This window comes from Anastrepha ludens, chromosome 6 (genome assembly GCF_028408465.1).
Source record: "Anastrepha ludens isolate Willacy chromosome 6, idAnaLude1.1, whole genome shotgun sequence".
NCBI lineage: Eukaryota > Metazoa > Arthropoda > Insecta > Diptera > Tephritidae > Anastrepha > Anastrepha ludens.
In genome coordinates, this window is record NC_071502.1 from 41,236,919 (window position 1) to 41,255,825 (window position 18,907).

The following is an 18,907-nucleotide window of genomic DNA, read 5'->3' on the forward strand; positions in this document are numbered from 1 at the left end:
GTAACCAATTAAAAAGGCCATACATTTAGTGTGGAAAATTACTTATATTCAATTCAAAGTAAAAAATGTGTGAAAATAATGCAAAATTAAGAATCAATTTACTTTTGCCCGATATGACCACCTCTTGCCTTGACTATGGCTTTGAGACGGTCCAGAAACGAATTGCAAGCTGCCCGAATGTGACTTGAAGGTATTTTGGCCACCTCGCGAGACTCAGCCCATTGAGACTGGTGAATCTTTTAGTTCGGACCTTGCTCCCCAGAATGGCCCAAACAAAAGAATCCATCGGATTCGCATCTGGTGAAATTGAGAGCCATTGTGGGGACGTTATGAAGTACGGAACGTTATTTTTTAGCCATTCTTGGTTCTCTCGAGCTTTGTGAGACGGTGCCGAGTTGTGTTGAAACGTCCATGGTCTCCCACCGAAATGTTTGTCTGCCCACGGCTTCAGGCTCGATGAAAACGATGACTCAAATTCTCGTATGAACGGGCGGTGAAATAAAACCTATCGTTTTGGGAGTTTACGAATTGCTCAATTTGGAAAATTTTCTCGTCAGAAAATGCAAACGAAGCAACTCCTTCGCTCTTTCAAGTCTGACTTGTTGCTGCTTTGGTGTGAAATCATGCGACTTTTGGATCTCTATGAAAGGAGAATCGACACACACCATCTTTTCGTCGACTTCAAAGCTGCATTCGACAGTACGGAAAGGAGTTACCTGTATGCCGCTATGTCTGAATTTGGTATCCCCGCAAAACTAATACGGCTATGTAAGATGACGTTGCTCAACACCAGCAGCGCCGTCAGAATTGGGAAGGACCTCTCCGAGCCGTTTGATACCAAACGAGGTTTCAGACAGGGTGACTCGCTGTCGTGTGACTTCTTTAACCTGATGTTGGAGAGCATCGTACGAGCCGCAGAACTTAATCGCTCAGGCACAATTTTTTATAAGAGCGTACAATTGCTGGCGTATGCCGCGCTGTTAGTTCTGCCTTCTCCAAACTGGATAAAGAGGCAAAGCGAATGGGTTTGGTGGTGAACGAGGACAAAACGAAGTACCTCCTGTCTTCAAACAAACAGTCGGCGCACTCGCGTATCGGCACCCACGTCACTGTTGACAGTTATAATTTTGAGGTTGTAAAAGACTTCGTGTATTTAGGAACCAGCATTAACACCGATAACAATGTCAGCCTTGAAATCCAACGTAGAATCTCTCTTGCCAACAAGTGCTACTTTGGACTAAGTAGGCAATTGAGCAGTAAAGTCCTCTCTCGACGAACAAAACTAACACTCTACAAGACTCTCATCACGCCCGTCCTAACGTATGGCGCAGAAGCTTGGACGATGACAACATCCGATGAAGCGACGCTTGGAGTGTTCGAGAGAAAGATTCTGCGTAAGATTTTTGGACCTTTGCACGTTGGCAATGGCGAATATCGTAGACGATGGAACGATGAGCTGTATGAGCTTTACGACGACATAGACATAGCGCAGCGAATAAAGATCCAGCGGCTTCGTTGGCTGGGTCATGTCGTCCGAATGGATACAAACGCTCCGGCTTTGAAAGTATTCGATGCGGTACCAGCTGGTGGTAGCAGAGGAAGAGGAAGTCCTCCTCTGCGTTGGAAAGATCAGGTGGAGAAGGACTTGGCTTCACTTGGTGTGTCCAATTGGCGCCGGTTAGCACGAGAGAGAAACGACTGGCGCGCTTTGTTAATCTCGGCCAAAATCGCGTAAGCGGTTATCGCGCCAATTAAGAAGAAGAAGAAGGCTTGAATTTGAGATCATTTTTCAGTATGCGGTTGATGCTACGGTCAGATACTTTCAATTCTTTCACCATTTTATTCACACTTCGTCGGGGATTTCGCTCAAGTCGCTTCTTCACTTTTTGAAACATTTCACGTGGCGTTGCAATCTCATTGTAACGAGTAATGGTGCGATAAATAAAAACTTTATTTACTTTGAGGTGCTCGAGTAACGACCAATTGCTGGTTGTGATTTTCCAGCCAAATATAAAGCAATTACGTTTGAAATCCATTACTGATTTTCTTTTTTCGCGTTTACTCTTGGCAAAATGCTTCCGCGCGCTTGTAAACAATACTCTGAACTAGCCTCTGTTAGCCAACTAACAGACAGCAGATGCCCGTGCATCAGCTGTGCGAGCGGTCTGAAGTTGGTTACACTACGAGTGCCGGACCCTGTAGAAAAATAAAAATATAATATATAAACTTTCTATATATAAAACTTTCTATTGTTTGAGAATTATTGGATCTAGATGTACTTCTTGACTCATGTTTTACTTTTTTTAACCATATAAATTGTACTACTCCCAAGACTTCCAGTTTAGTTTTTTTTTAAGTGTCATGCGAGAGATTTTAGGGGTTCTTATACTAGAAATTCGCAGAAGCAAATCAGAATTATTTTGTAGGTGAGGTAAGTATTTTTGTTGTAGCAGTTTATGACATAAAGTCCTCTTAAGAGCAGTAAAGTCATCAGTTCTTGCCGTCAATTTTATCTAACGGTAGGCCCAAGAAAAATGCTTTTTCAGGGTCGATTCTGGATAGGTAGTATTGTTTAACTTGTTACAATATCCGGAGCGTAATTGTGCCAGAGGATATTCGAGGAGCGAGAGTTCGTGACAGTGGTGAGGAGCTCCCGTTGAATGTGGTTAAAAGACTTGTCGAGGTAAGCGTGGTTATATTTGCTTCACAATTTTCAAAATTTTCAAACCTCGTGCTTGACAAAGTCAAAAACAATGCGTGAACGAAGTTCCATTGAGTTTGAGAAAAAAGTTTCATATATACTTTACATACATATATACAAATTTACTCTAAAAAAATGAGCAGTTTTTATAGCTCTGATATCCCGCATACACAATTTTAGCATTTTTGCTTTATTATTGCTGAAAAGCGCATTTTTTTCATTCCTGAAAATTAATGCCATGTGGTAAGTGGGTGTGGATAGAGCTAGATTTTTCGCCATTTTCAATACATATGTCTTACATATGTATATATTAATCCCGATTAACGCCACCGTCTGTCTAGGCTATTAGCGTATCTCATTTCTCGAGTTATCGTGTGCACGAATGGTTAGACAAACTTTGTTAAGCCGATTTCTCTCTTTTCGAAATATTTTGGTATGTCCCGTTATGGTATACAAACAATCGTTATGTTAACCAAGTTTTAATACCCCTGTGTACTAGTGCGCTTTTGTATAAAAATAAAATTATAAATAAGTAAATCAGGATCAAATAATACAGTTTATCAGAAATTCTCATCCTGTTAAATGAATATTTCCAAAAAAATTTAAACACATTTAAAATCGCAGTCCACTAAAACAATTTATGAAACGAAATAGATTCAAACAGAATAATAGAAAAAAAAACAAAAACAAAAAATATATAAAATACCAAAGTATTAGGTAATATAAAGAAAAATTAAATAATGAAATTAAATCAAATAAAACGCCGTTACACACACAATCAAATAGAGAAGAAACATTTGTACATGCATATATATCTTCCCACATTTCGATTTACCAAATTACATGACGTTAATCCAATAAAGGCTGTAATCGATTGTGACATCACCCGCAACCAGCAACAACATCAACAACTTGCCATAATTATATAGCCTACTACACTTTTTAATTCAATCATAAATATCGCAAACCATTTCCCAATACAAAACGTTGATGCTAACGTGAAGGTGCACAAATGAAGCAAAACTCATACGGCGCCATGGGGTAGCTGATGCATTCAAAACGAGTGAGTGTTTGATGTGGATTGTGTTTCTGCGAACAAAAAAAACGGAGTTAATGACCTGTTAATACAGTTAATGATATTATGAACCTATTTTTGTTTTCAAAATTGTAGTGGAAGGCAATGGCGGCTGCAAGTTGCGATTTGACTCTATTAGACTTTTTTATAGTATCCTGAGACAGCTATCCAACGACGATTTAAATGTTGAAACGTGAAATCTAATTGCAAATGCAGATACAACAAGTGCTGATACTCGTGAAAATGTACTGATCAATTGAGTTTTCCGAATAGGCTACTGTAGAGCCAACCGTGGAAGTCATTTCAATGAAATTTTATTCTATGTTTAATGGCAAGCTTTTCTCCTTCTTCTTCATATTTAAAAATGCAATTGCAATCGACTCAACCTGAACAAAATTTGCATTTAATATAAGCACACAAAAATGAAAAAAACACAAATATGGAGTTGCAGTGCTTTAAAAAATTTAACTTAGTACTGACGTGTAATAAGTTTAACGATTGAAATAAAAATATTATAGGTCGATAGGGTGTATTTTTTTTTAAATAAAATATTTACTCATAAAATGTTTAGTTAAAAATCTGTAATTCGAAAAATGTTAATCACTTTTTATCTCTTTTATTTTATTATGTCTTGGGTAATTTTTCTTAATTTCTTAAAGTAAGAAACCATTAAAATTATCATAGAAGGCTTTGAAGTATTCAAATCTAATTACTGAATATCAACAAAATGAAAACCCAAGGAAAGCAAGATAATCAGTTTGAGGAAAAATTGTAGTTTTAGACAAACTAAAATTCTCCACACATCACCGATATGGTTTAATAGCATCAGTAGAAAAGGCTCTAATAACTTGGATGGGGAGTAACAGTAAAAAAAGTACCGCAGATTCGATAAGGTACAAAGCGCTTAAAATTTTTAGCTCTTTTAAAGAAAAGTAACAACCTCCATCTACTTATACTAAAGAATTTAGTGCAAGCAAGAGATGTTTTGAAAACTAAAAAAAAAAAAATACACCATCTGCATAACATTCAACTTAAAAGTGAAATCGCCTCTGATGATGAAAAATCTGCAAAAGAAAAATTATTAAAGACAAAACTTACGTTCCTGACCAAGCATTTAATGCCGATGAGTCCAAGATAGTATGGGAAAAAATGCCCAAAAAAATTGTTTGTCAAAATCGGAGAGATCAGCAGGAAGGTTTAAAGCAGCTAAGGATAGGGTCCCTTCACTTCTTTGTAGTAACGCATCAGGTGATCGTTTTTTGAAACCTTTGCGGATTAATAGATTTCAAAGGCCGCGTGTGATGAAAAGTAAGAATTTGGAAAAATTACCTAATCTCTCATTTCGTGCCATCCAAAAGTAAATCAACTTTTAGTAACCAAGTGGAAAATGTAGCCAACATCTCAATTAGTGAAGCTGCGCCTATGGAAAGCGTTGATGAATTTTCTTTTAGTGACTCGGATAATGATGTTACACAAGTCCTACCAAAAAAAAAAGAAGAATTCTAGCATTACACAGCTCGGAAGAAGAGTAATGTCTGAGTTTGATTGAAAACTTTAAATAAAAAAATAGATTCTTAAACAAATTTTGGTACCAAGTTATTTTTAATTCGCATATAATAAAACATAGTTGTGTTACTTACGGGTAATTTACAATTTTTTTTATTTTTTTATGGTTTTACAAGAGTTATGATAGTATATATTATTGCGAAATAACCAAAGGTAGCGGCTGCACAACAAAATAACTGCCAGTGAGAACATAATTAATATACAATATGTAGCACAATCTGGGCTAGTGTGCAAGGCCTGTCCACTGAATTAAAAATGTTCATAGAACTCAAACAGAGAATTCTAAGACAATTTAAGTTAATTCACTGACTAAATAAATACATTTGATTTAAAATCTAATATCAGATTCAATTCAAATATTTGTATAATTTTGTTTCCAAAAAAGGCTTTATTAATACTAGTTTGTCTCTTTTTCCTTTAAGATACTCCTTTAAAGTTTCAACTTCACATTTTCGAGGAGCAATTATATTAACAAGATAATTCGGCCCACTTGACAGTTTTGCCAAAAACTGTGATAGATTCTGACGCCATTCTAACACATTTTTTATTTTTTTTTTATTCATTAAACTCAGTACAAAAGAAATTATGTCCTCACACTACAGAGTACTCATTGAAAGAGATTTGGTGTTCACTCCATCGAAGAGTTCAATTAAGTCGCGGTTCATCCAACACCGATTGTACTGTATCTACTCTTCCTTCCGAGCTAACGCCTGAAACTATGCAGCGTGTATCTAGCTGCCGACTTTTCTGACCGCCTAGTTTCTACCGCAAGTGCAGTGATTTCGTGACACCGAAAAAATGAAAATCGTATTGGAATAGAAAATAAGAATTTTTAATTTCTATACTGTTTTTTATATAATTTTTTAGAAGTTAAAGGAACCTTTTTAAGTTATGTAATGGAATATGAAAAATAAAATACAATTTTGAATACATCATAATGCAGGAATTGGGTAAGTACAATATCGGGATGCTGAAATCAAATTTAAATCACTTAAATCACTTTCGAAAGCCACATGATTTACAATAATTATTGAACGAAATATGTATAAGTAAGTATCTACAAGGTGGTACATCCAAGTTTTTTGCTATAATTTCAAAAGTAATTATAAAACCATGAAAGAACGTAGTTTCACTAGAAATTTTTCGACAGATACTGAGATTTTTAAAGCTACATAATTTTTTCATATTTGCTGGCAGAGTTATCACATTGCTAATAGTTAAAAGTAAATTATTGTATTTCGAGATGGGAAATTCTTTTACATAACTAAATTTAAAACTTTCTTAGTATTCTCAGACGATCCCAAACAAGTTTAATGTATGATATACATTACATGATTTTACCCATGTCATATTTAAATTTACTTTGGTAAAATTCTTTCAAAGGCAGTTGGAAAAAAAAATTAATTACAATTTTCTATCCGATGATTATGACACATTACAAGCACAAGTAAAATGACAGCTAATATCGTTAAGTGGAGCTACCTTCTTTCTTAATGACATTTTTTCACATTTTGGAAATCAGCTCTCAGTTTCAGCTCTTTTTATGAAGTTTATATCACGTTGGTAGATTGTCGATTTCTTGACGAAAAGTTTTCACCATGTATGTTTGGACCAGCTCTTTTAACACGTTCCCTGTCCGCAGAGCCACATATGGTTCAGTAAACGTGCGCCTGATAAGCACTGATACGTTCCTGAGCCATATGTTTCATGAACGTGCAGAAGCAAAAATGCCCCTCTACGCTCATGGACCATATGTGTTTCAGGTAGAAATACCCTACATCCGCTTTTTGTTTTTTATTTATTATTAAGACTAAAGCTATCCTAGACTACAAAAAAACAAACTATTCAAAAACCCTTGTTGGACTTGTCGGTCAATTTTGCATTTTTGTATTGGGACAGGGAACGTGTTAATCAACCCACAGAAAGCATTCTAAGAATATGGAATACGTCTCGTCGCTCGTCCTCAATGTCTCGAAAAATCAGGTATTCGTTACCCAGTTGCAATTACTGTACGCCATATGATTTTGCCAGTTGAACCATCATGAAATTTTCACGGATACATCTTCTTATCTTTGGTGTCTTTGAAGGGATCGCCAATAAATTGCTGATTGCCCTGCATGGTTCGCGCTGATATTAATGGTTGCCATTCGTCACTACCCTCGCACCTTGAATGCCCTCAAGTGACCGGTTAACTTAGGTCATCCAGATGATTTTCGATTTCGGCTTGGCCCACCCTCTGCAAGTTAAGCCACCTGCCATTCACTTCAGCAAATAAGGTATTTGTTACGAAATTCACGTTGAGTTAAACCCGCTGGCGAAGTATTCCGCAAAAGCGTTGAAGATTTGATTTCATTGTTTATTTTTGTAATAAATTTGATTCGATTACTTCTTTTTTTACATTGTTTACTGTAAGAAATTTGATTTTTGTGTTAAGCAATCAGTAATTAGCGCCCAACACAGGGTGCACAGCAAATTTCAATTTAGCTGTGTTATCAACCATTTCTGTTCACTTGACTTCGCTAAAAGTCGCCTGAAACCATGCTGCTTGTGATTAGTTGTCTGCAGAAATATTTGACCGGTCGACCGGCTGCGTGCTCCTGTTCGCCTGGTAAAATGCAAGTATAGTGATGTCGCGAAATCGACTTCTGCGACTTGTCGACAAAATGAGAAAAGGTGACCGACGACGTCCGACCACCGATATGGGATGCGTGCGTGTTTAATTTGTTTTTTGTTAAAATACCAAGGAGAAAGAAATTCAAACTATGTTGAAAGCCATAGAAACATAAAAAAAAAATCAATTAAATATATTCATTCATTCAATATGACAAAAATAATGATGAGATTGAATAAAAACGCAACTAACTATACTGGGAAATTTGATAATGTATCCAAATTACGTATAATAATTTTTTTAAATTTGTGCTTTATTTTCCTTTTATAGCTTATCAGAAAAATATAATAATTCACAAAAAAATCATCGTTACAGTATTTTACAAAATCAGAAATTCATCGTCATTATTTAATAATATGAACAAATATTGATGGAGAATGAACAAAAAGGGGAAGTCTACTGAGACATTAAATAATGTAGAAAAATACCCAAAGTAAAATAAATTTGCAATTGTTTTTTATTTATGTTTTACTTTATTATTATAGCTTATTAGGAAAATACACTGTTTCACAAAAATTAGTTTATTACTACCAATCAAATATTAAAAAAAATGTAACCGAATAATTTATAGCCCGAAAATTAAACATTTTTGCATAGAACAAATTTTCGAAATGAAAAAATTGAGTTTCGCAATCAAATAAAAACAAAACGCAATTGTGGTATTCATAAGTTTAAGTCGCTCAAAAAATATAAATCTTCATTTTGAAAAAGCAAAGCAAGCTACGTTGTACTCACTAGTGTATAAAATTTAGCTTTATGCATACATGGCGGATACGCAACATTTTTTAGCAATTCAAATTTTTAACACAGGTCTGAGTTTCGTGGTTTTCATGGATTATTTTCCCTAGAAGTCATACGATTGTCATGGCCAGGGCGAATTAGTACAGCAAAAAAGCCCAATTACCTTTGTGTATGATCCAAAAATGTCACTGCCCGTCCATTCATTTTGAGTGCTTAAAACGAGATCCAAAACATACATAATAATGCAAACCATAATAAAATTAAAATTTGTTTGGTTAAAGAAATTTTTTTAAGTATACAGATACATTTTTTTCGTTAATTTTTTATTAAAGTAAAAGTAAACAGCTGTTTCATGAACTAGATACTCATAAAATACCATCTGCCTTTCGGAGCCGGCATAAAACTGTCTGGCCCTCCATTTGTGGAAAAACATCAAAACGCACACAACAAGTAGGTGGAAGTGCTCGGCCAAATACACAATAAAGGGTACGCGCCAATTATATAGATAATTCATTGCATAACAAAAACCTTGAGAGTCCTTGAGTTCCCAACTTTGTACGAAATTCGCAAAAGTTCAACAAATTTGAAAAAAATTTTATCTAATATATTTTAATTTAATTAATTGTTCATTTTTATTTTTTTAATTAGAATCGCAAGAAAACCTCTGAGTATGCAATTTAATAACCCATTCAATTTTATTATAATGGAATATAAGTTTGAAGTAGCTCAGAAATTGCGTTGATTTATTCAAATTTTTCTGTAAACGATGCTCAGAATTTTCTTCCATATAAAGCGCGTGTTTGGAATAATTGCAAGAGGTGAGTAGTAGTAGATGGATAATATTTAAATGGATTATACCTCATTTCAAATTGTAAGTATTTCTTTATGCTTAAAAACGCTGAATGGCATGTATCGCGAATTTTGTGTTTTTTTCCAAAAATAATTTCTTTATTCATTATTATCTATTTTGTCCCCTTCAAAGTATTCCCCATGAGATATTATGCACTTGTGCCAACGTTGTTTCCAATCTTCGAAGCACTTCAAAAAATATTTTTTTTTTATCTTGTTCAGTTCCTCCTTCGATGCCGTCTTTATCTCGTCAATTCGAAATGCATCCGCGCACTTAATTTCGTTTTTCACACAAAATTTGATACAGGTTCTTTAATCCATCTTTTTGAATAGAAGACGAGCCGAAACACATGCAAGCAAAGCAGCTGTCAGCAATTAACTGAACATTCAAAATGGCCGAATTCGTCGGCATGAGTGAGAGACATTAGTACCAACATATTGCCGCAAAAAAATCGAAATTCGAATAAACGTAACCTGCGAAAATTCAAGATTCGGGATACTTTTTCAACACACCTCGTATATGTGAGGTGTCGACCGCAGTAGTAGAGATTCGTTTGAAGAGTAAAGATCCTTTTTTATCTGACGTCAAAAATGTTTACGCCCGTCCTGAAAAATAGCATTTTTGGGAAGTCTTGCTTCATTATTACCTTTTAAAGAAAAGTGCAACTGAAACGTGTCGTATATTGATCAGTATTTACGATAATCATGCTCCATCAAATACAACTTGTAAAGAGTGGTTTCGACGCTTTCAAAGTGGTAATTTTGACATGAGTGATAAAGATCGTGGAGGGCCACCGAATAAATTCGAAGATACTCAACTGCAACAATTATTGGATGAAGACGCATGTCGAGAGTTGGATGTTGACAGATCAACCGTCGATAAAAGTTTGCACGCGATGCAAATGGTTCAGAAAGTATGTAACTGGGTGCCATCTCAATTGAAGGAGACGAATATCAAGAGACTTTTGGTGACTTCTGAGATGCTTCTTGAACGGTAGAAAAGAAACGGTTTTCTGCATCGCATCGTCACTGGTGATGAAAAATTGATCTATAATGATAACCCGGCGGCCGCCGTAGCCGAATGGGTTGGTGCGTGACTACCATCCGGAATACAGAGAGAACGTAGGTTCGAATCTCGGTGAAACACCGAAATTAAGAAAAAGTTTTTTGTAGTAGCGGTCGCCCCATGGCAGGCAATGGCAGACCTCCGAGTGTATTTCTGCCATGAAACAGCTCCTCATAAAAAATATTTGGCATTCGAAGTCGGCTTGAAACTGTGGGCCCCTCCATTTGTAAAACAACATCAAGACGCATGCCACAAATAGGAGGAGGAGCTCGGCCAAACACACAAAAAGGGTGTACGCGCCAATTATATATATATATATATATATAATGATAACCCTAAGCGTCGAAAATGTTGGAGCCCGCCAGGTAAACCAGGTTCATCGACATCGAAAAAAATATTCATGCTTCAAAGGTTATGTTGTGGGATCAGAAGCGTGTCGTCTATTATGAACTCCTTAAACCATCTAAAACCATCACTGGTGATCGTTACCGACTGCAGCTAATGCGTTTGAATTGAGCTCTCAAAGAAAAGCGGCCGGAATGGGACGGTAGACATGAAAAAGTGATTTTTCTGCATGACAACGGCATGTCACACGTTGCTAAGTCGGTCCAGAAATATTTAGAGGGACTGAATTGAGAAATCTTGCCCCTTGCCGTATTCCCCAGAATGACACCTTCGGATTATCTTCTGTTCCGATCAATGCAGTAAGTCCTTGTTGGAAAGCGGTTCACTTTTTATGAGAGCATCGCAAACTGGCTCAATGAATGAATTAAGTCAAAGGAACTCGAAGTTTTCGTCAGAGGAATCCGTATACTGCCTGAAAGATGGAGTAAAGTTGTAGCTTCTAATGGCTCATACTTCACTTAATATCATGTATTATTTAATTGTTTAAATAATTCGTAACTTTGGCTAAGAAAGGAAGAAAACTTATTCTTATACCCAATAAACTAACGGCCACCAACACATTCCCACGACAGTCGGTTCTACGTAACCGTAACGATCCGGATTTATATCCACGTACAAGGCCTGTCACTTCAGTAGCATTCTCCGTATATGTATGGGGGAATATGTATGCTGCTACAACAACAACAACAACCACTTTCTTTATTCTGCTTTAGTAGAGTTTGGCACACTGCGAACATACTCACAAGCAGCAATTTATTCAAAAAATGCTCCTTTCAATATTTGTTTTCTATTGTTTTCAAAATTTTAATAGTTATAGGAAATAATAGATAAATTTGATCAAACAGCGTGATAGTAAATATTTATTCATTTATAAAAACTTCACCAACCAGAGCCATACTAGCTGAAGCCGGATTCTCCTCCTTAGAAGAAAGGGTAAAGGAAACCACGCTGAAATTGGTCCCCCGCTTAATGAATACAACAAATTATGTGCTATTTAATTGTTTTAAAAACATTTTAACCCACAAGCGGGTGTATAAACAAATATCCGCCCTAAGGCGCTGCGCAGCATTCTCCAAAAAATTAGATATTCTGCCTCCGAAAACATGTAACAAACCATCACGTCATCCTTGGTGGATCTTTAATAAATCAGCCATAAACGTTTGCCTACATCAGTATAAAAAGGCCGCAACTAGTCCTGAAGTTTACAGAGCTCTATTTCGCGAACAATTTGATAAGTATACTCAAGACAACTGGAGCTTCATCTACACAGATGGATCCAAAACCAATAATGTTGCCACATTTGCCGTAGTTTCCAACACAGGATTAATCATATCAGGTGGCTGGCTTTTCGGTGGAACCTCAGTCTTCACAGCCGAAGCACTGGCAATCAAAATTGCTATTGAATATGCGACAAAACTGAAGGGGAAATTCGTAATATGCACAGACAGTTTATCATGCCTGAGTGGACTCCAAAGCGTAAACACCTCCAGTAGTCTAATTAAAAATATTAAAGCAGCACTAAATACTTATCATAAAAAGATCAACTTATTATGGGTCCCGGGTCATGCTGGGATCCCAGGTAACGAGGCAGCAGATGCGGCCGCCAAACAAATCCATCTCCAACCCTGCCTTACTTTTGCAACATTTGAAAAACACGATTCGATTAAGACCGTTGCAGCATATATTCAAAGTGAGAAAGATAAGAATTGGAAAGAATTTTCATCCTGGTACAGTAAAGCTAACCCATCAGGACAAAAGCCCCACTTTCCAAATAATAACACTCGGAGCCAAACCACTACCTTTATAAGGTTACGCATTGGGCACATCCTCTTGACACACGAACACCTCCTCACAGGGAAACCCAAAAACACATGTCCTTGGTGTGGATCACTTTCCACGGTCGACCACTTACTAGATGAATGCCCCAATCTCCGAAGTCACAGGATCAAAATATTTGGCGACATTAAACCCTCCGCACTTCTTGAAAAAACTTCTTCTGAAAACATTCATAAAATATATAACTTTCTAAAACAATGTAAGTCAATAAAGATAATTTAAACTCCATAATTAGAACTAAATCAACACAGGTATTAAATACTTAAAGAAAGAGTCGTAAGCCCTGGCAGCTAGTACTCCTCTATATTTAGATATAAGCATTTTGATATATCTAATAAATAATAATAATAAAAACGAAACTCGCATGGAAATACTCCAATAGGTTGGGTAATTTTCGATTTCTCATTGTTTGAAACTTAATTTAATGATTTTTCAACACACTTATAGAAATACATCTTTATGCAATTTATGTTGAAGAAAACCTTCTTCAAAATATAAAAAACCATGGGCAGGTCGGGGCATACTGTGCAGAGTTATTAGCGTACATTTTACAGGATTTTCGGAATTTTCAGGATCTCGTTTCTACCATCCTGAAATCCCGAAATTATCTCGGGATTTAGATATACATTATTTTGAAACAACTTCACTCGAAAAAATTGCAACAAAAGGAATTGTACCAGCATAGAATAAATAATGAGTAAATGGGTATCAATAGACTCATTCATTTAAAGTGGAAATTATTTCTTTAGCTAAACCATAGCTAAATTAATATTATTCCATTTAATAGCATCTGGTATTCGAGCATCCTCAGCGTACATTAAAAATTACGGATCTTTAAGACAAATGTACTATCAGAACTCTTGTATGGAAGCTGTGTGAACAGATGTTTACGCAGGATATTGAAGGTCTAGTGGCCCAACACCATAAGTAACGACGATCTATACGAGAGGTGCAAAATCCAGCCGGTATCTCACATGATAAAACTGCTAAAGTGGAGGTGGATGGGGCATACGTTTCGCAACGACGCAAATTAAATCTGTCGTAAGGCACTGGATTGGAATCCACAAGGTGCTCACAAGGATGGCCGTCCAAAAATATCATGGAGAAGAACAGTCCTGATGGAAGTTGAAACGTCAGGAAAAACTTGGAGCGAAATCACGCTTCTTGCAAAAAATAGAATCAGATGGAGGTGTTTTATTGAGCCCCTATGCTCCAGTGGAAGAAACAGCAACCGATAATGATTTAATAGCATCGTGCGACAAAAATCAACTTTTTTGTCATCTCAAAATTAATAATTAATAAATAAAAAAGTTAATTTAATTTAGAAAACCTTTAGAATACATTTTTCCTTAGCTATTTTTTTACCCTCTAAGCCTAGCAAATTACAAAAAAAAAAAGAAAATCAAAAGTGTTGGCCTATGAAATTCATGCACTGTTATGTACGCATGTATTTACAAGCGTACTTATGTTTGCTTTTACTATGTACGAATGCACGTAGGTTCATAACTAAATTGCAAGCGACTTGTTCGAATTATGAATTATGACCGTTGATTGGACGCGCAGATTATAAATTTAAAGTGCGCTAACAGCGGCCATTTGAAAGCGCCAACAGCGAAGATAATCTTTATGACAATAAATTCTCAAATACAACAGCGGCAACAAGTCAACACAACAACAACAATAAAACAATAATTTCACAGCCTCAAGCCTAAAAGCAGCCACACTGACTTTGGCGCAGAATTTCGTGGCGCAAACAGTACAGAGGGACAGAAGTGGTCAAAAATTATTTATTTTTTATATATTTATTTTAGAAATCAATAAGCAATAGTTCTTATTGCCTACTTATTACAAAAGTATATTCAGCAAACGAAATAAAAATTAAGTTAAATTACAATTTTTCTTACTCACTAAATACTACAAAAAGTCGTTATTAAAAAGTTAAATTATAATACAGTTTAATTGACTAGAAAAACATCGGCTTGATAATGTTAAATCTAATACGATAGAATTGGACTTTCAAAATTTCATTTTTATTCCAAAAACAATTAAAAAATTTATTTAAAATTTATAAGTTCTGGATATAATAAAGTAGCACAGTTTTTCATCTTCTTACTAATGGGATACAAACAAAAAAATTAAATTAGAATTTTCTTTTTATCAAATTTATCATAAAAAGTAGCGATTATTTTCGAGTTACTCTCGCTGTAATTTGATATTATGATACTTCTGCCAGGCAGTAGTCTCATAGAACAAAAATCAAGTAATAACTATCTCTATATTAAAAACAATTCAGGATACACTTGCTCTTTTTTGATTGGAAATACTTTGGAAACAAGTTCACCCACTTAATATTCACCAACTAATATACAACTTTTTAATCATATGCCCAAAGATATGACGGGTCACAGATGATAGAAAACTCAGTCAGAAACACACTGTTGGAGATATTCCATTCTTTACATAGTAAAATACAACTTCAATAAAAAGATGCCAAGTGTGAGAAATTTACCAAGTAAGTGTAATAGAATACAAAATACAGTGGCGAAAATACAGCGATCGTTGGAGCAACGTTACTCGATCAAATGTTGCTTAAAGCTAAACAAAACGAGTACCGGGCTACTCAAGGAGGCTTACTGAATCTCTGTCCAGTGCCCAGGAAAAACGGTGGTATAAGTCGTTCAAGGAAGGCCGGGAGGACGTTGAAGACGAACAGCGATCTGGAAGGGCTTCGACGACGCAAACAGACGAAGATGTGAACCGGGTTCGGGAATTTTTTAACATTGACCGTCGTGCTAGTCTACGTGAGATCAGTGAAGAGTTAAGTTTAACTTATTACAATGTGCGGCAAATCGTGACCGGAAAACTTGAAATGCGCAAAGTGTATGCGAAATTGGTTCCAAGGGTTTTGACTGATGAACAAAAGCAATAGTGTGTGGAAAAGAGTCGTGAAGTATTGGAAAGTGACGAACAGGATAATACTTTAGACAATTGTTTCACAGGAGATGAAACCTGGTGCTTTGAGACTCCATCGAGGTGATCCAAAAAACTGTGACAGCCGAATTGAACGCGATTCCGCCGGATGAGTTTAAAAAATGTTTCCTGCAGTGGAAGGATCGCTACCAGCGGTGTATTGACGCTCAAGGGTCCTATTATGAAGAATATTAGTTGTATAAGCCAAAAGGTTTAATAAAACTGCTTAAAAAAAATTAGGCTCATTACTTTTCAATCAAACCCTGTATGCAGATTGAATCGAAAAAATTAGCCTCACTTTACCGTGACGCAAATGAGTGTTGAGTTGCGTGAGAGAACTAAAAATAAAGAGCCAAAATATTAAATTTTTGTAAACATAAATTATCAGTTAGGTTAGGTTAATGTAAGCAAGGAAGAAAACGGGGAAGAGAACGGAAAGACAAAAAAAAATTGGAAACAGAAAATGTTAACAAAACTCTAAAATTACGTCAGCGCAACAATCAACTCTGACGCATTCAATGAGAGCCGAGTAGCGATAACGCGTATATTTGTAATATTCTCTATTCCTCCAATTATGTTAATTATGATCTATCCAATAGAAATGAATTTGTAGAAGATGGCCATAACTATGAAGAAGCAAGTGAGGATGCCGTACTGCCTGACACATTTATTGTAAATTTTTGAATGACGTTTATTTCAGGCAATGATCGGGTCGGGTATTTTTTTTCAAGAGTTTGAGAACTTAAAATGATAAAACAAAACAGAAATATTGTTGGAATGATGTTTTTTTATTATAATCGGGTAGATAATTTCATGGCATTTATTTTTTCAATATGATATCTGGCATATGTCCGTCGCGCCTATTAGTTACATGGCCCATTTTAATCAATCACAGTTTAGATTACATTTTCCAATAAGCCTGGGCGTATGGTGTCAATGGTGGCTTGTTTACGTATTGCAATAAATCGAAGATCGAAGACGGTAGTCTTGTTGGAACCAAATGTTGTCGAAGTTTAGCTGAGTAATTTTTGAAAACGAAAATTCAGTCAGTATGACACGATGTGCTCTATGAACTTCGCGAACAGATATACATATTTTTATCAAAGTAAAGTTTCACAATTTGGAAGCGTTGTTCTAGCGTTAAACAACTCATAATGATTTACCATCAACATAGTTTGCCATACTCAGCTGTCAAATCATATTTATTGATATCGACAATTCTCATGCAGCTAAACAAACAACCGATGCTTGCGTTTTTTATTATACTTGCTCAACCCACTATTAATTCGTACCACTAAGATTTCTGCTTTTATACACTACGCTGCGAAATTATTGTATTAATACATGATTATTTTTTTATAAAAATTTAGTTCTTACTACCAAAAAATCATATAACGCTAAATTCCAAACTTTTTTCAAAATTTAAAAGCTATCAACATTTGAACCATAGTTTTCGGAATTTTTGTTAGGCATGCAGTTTTATAGCCCATTGGATTCTAGTCTAACAAAGCCCAAGTTTCAATTGTTTTTTGTTGACCGTGTTAGGCTTTTTCTACCAAATAAAAAAGTTCGATCATGGGCTTTATGCAGCAGAAAAGTCGTGATACTCTAGCAAAAAACCAATTTTCAAATTTGTTGATATTTTGTAGGTATATAAAACTTGCACTTTTCTATACTAAAATTTAATAAACTATAAAACTGCATAAAAATGCTGAAATATTCTAAAAGTTCTGGTCAAAAAGTTGAAAGTTTTGAAAGAGTTTGAAAATTTTGTGCGAAGTTTGAAACTCAGTCGTGTGTATGAAAAGAAATCGTAACAATAATAATAAAATAGCGGTTAGGTCAAGTATAATAAAAAACGGTGCTCTTAAAGCCTTAAATAAACACAAACAAAAAACTCGTGAACCAAAAAAAAGTTTTTTTTTTAATTTTTATTTTTTTTTTTCCTTGTTCATTCCTCTCGGGAGCATAGGACCTCGACAAGTCTCCGTCTGGCGTTGGTATCGTTAGTCTGTTTTGATTACTGGCAGGTTAGGTGATTAGCCTGCCGCTACCAGTCCTAAGTAGTGGGAATGCACACTGGTTGTTGCCTAGGAACAGCGCCTTCTTACTGCCTGGAGCGCCGTCTATGTGTCACATTTTTCTGGCAGAAGGATCGCTTAGATAGTTGAGGATTTCGCTATTAACCCGGTCGTCCGCTTCCTGTTGCTGGCGCCACTGATGCAATGTGTAACTGTGTGTTTTTCTTTGTTTTTGTTTTTTGCTTGTTTTAGCAGCCACAATGCAAATAATGCGCAGACTATTGTGCGGGAGTAAGGATGGAAAGGATAAGTTTTAGGGGTTGAGGAATGGAATTGGAGGATTTTTTTGTTTTACAAACAGGGAAAGTAGGTAAATTTGGAAAAGTGCGAGGACCGTACTTTACGTGCCTCAACCTCTGGCATGGAAGGCTAGTGCTCTTATGCTAGACTCCCGAGGCAGCTACTAATAATATTTATAATTTGTATACCGCCCTTTCAAATATCAATCTCAGTTCGTCATTTTATATCCGCCACTTCGTATTTTGAGCTCTACCTTGAAATTCATAAACAGCGCTTCCAAAAACTTTTGAATACAAATGTTAAATGAAATTTGCTTAATTTTAATCGCTTTTGCACATTATGAGGCCCATAGTGCATAGACGCACAGTGGTGGACAAAAGTCAACGAACCGAAGGTATTTTTTCGGCATTACAAGCATCCACTAGTACATATACGAGTACATATATGTGCATGTACATATGTATGTGTGAACGTACTTACAAAGATACAGATAAACACGTGTAACTCCCGCAATATGCAACAATGCATACACAACGCAACATAACACAATTATTGCATGCCACAAGCGAAATGCGCGCGATGCGATTGAATTATTTCTAGCTGGTCAATTGGTGAATTGGTGCATGCAGACAATTGGTCAGTCGGTCAAAGCGACAACAACAACAACAGCAGAAGGAAAAACAACAACAAGCATTTACCGGCAGAA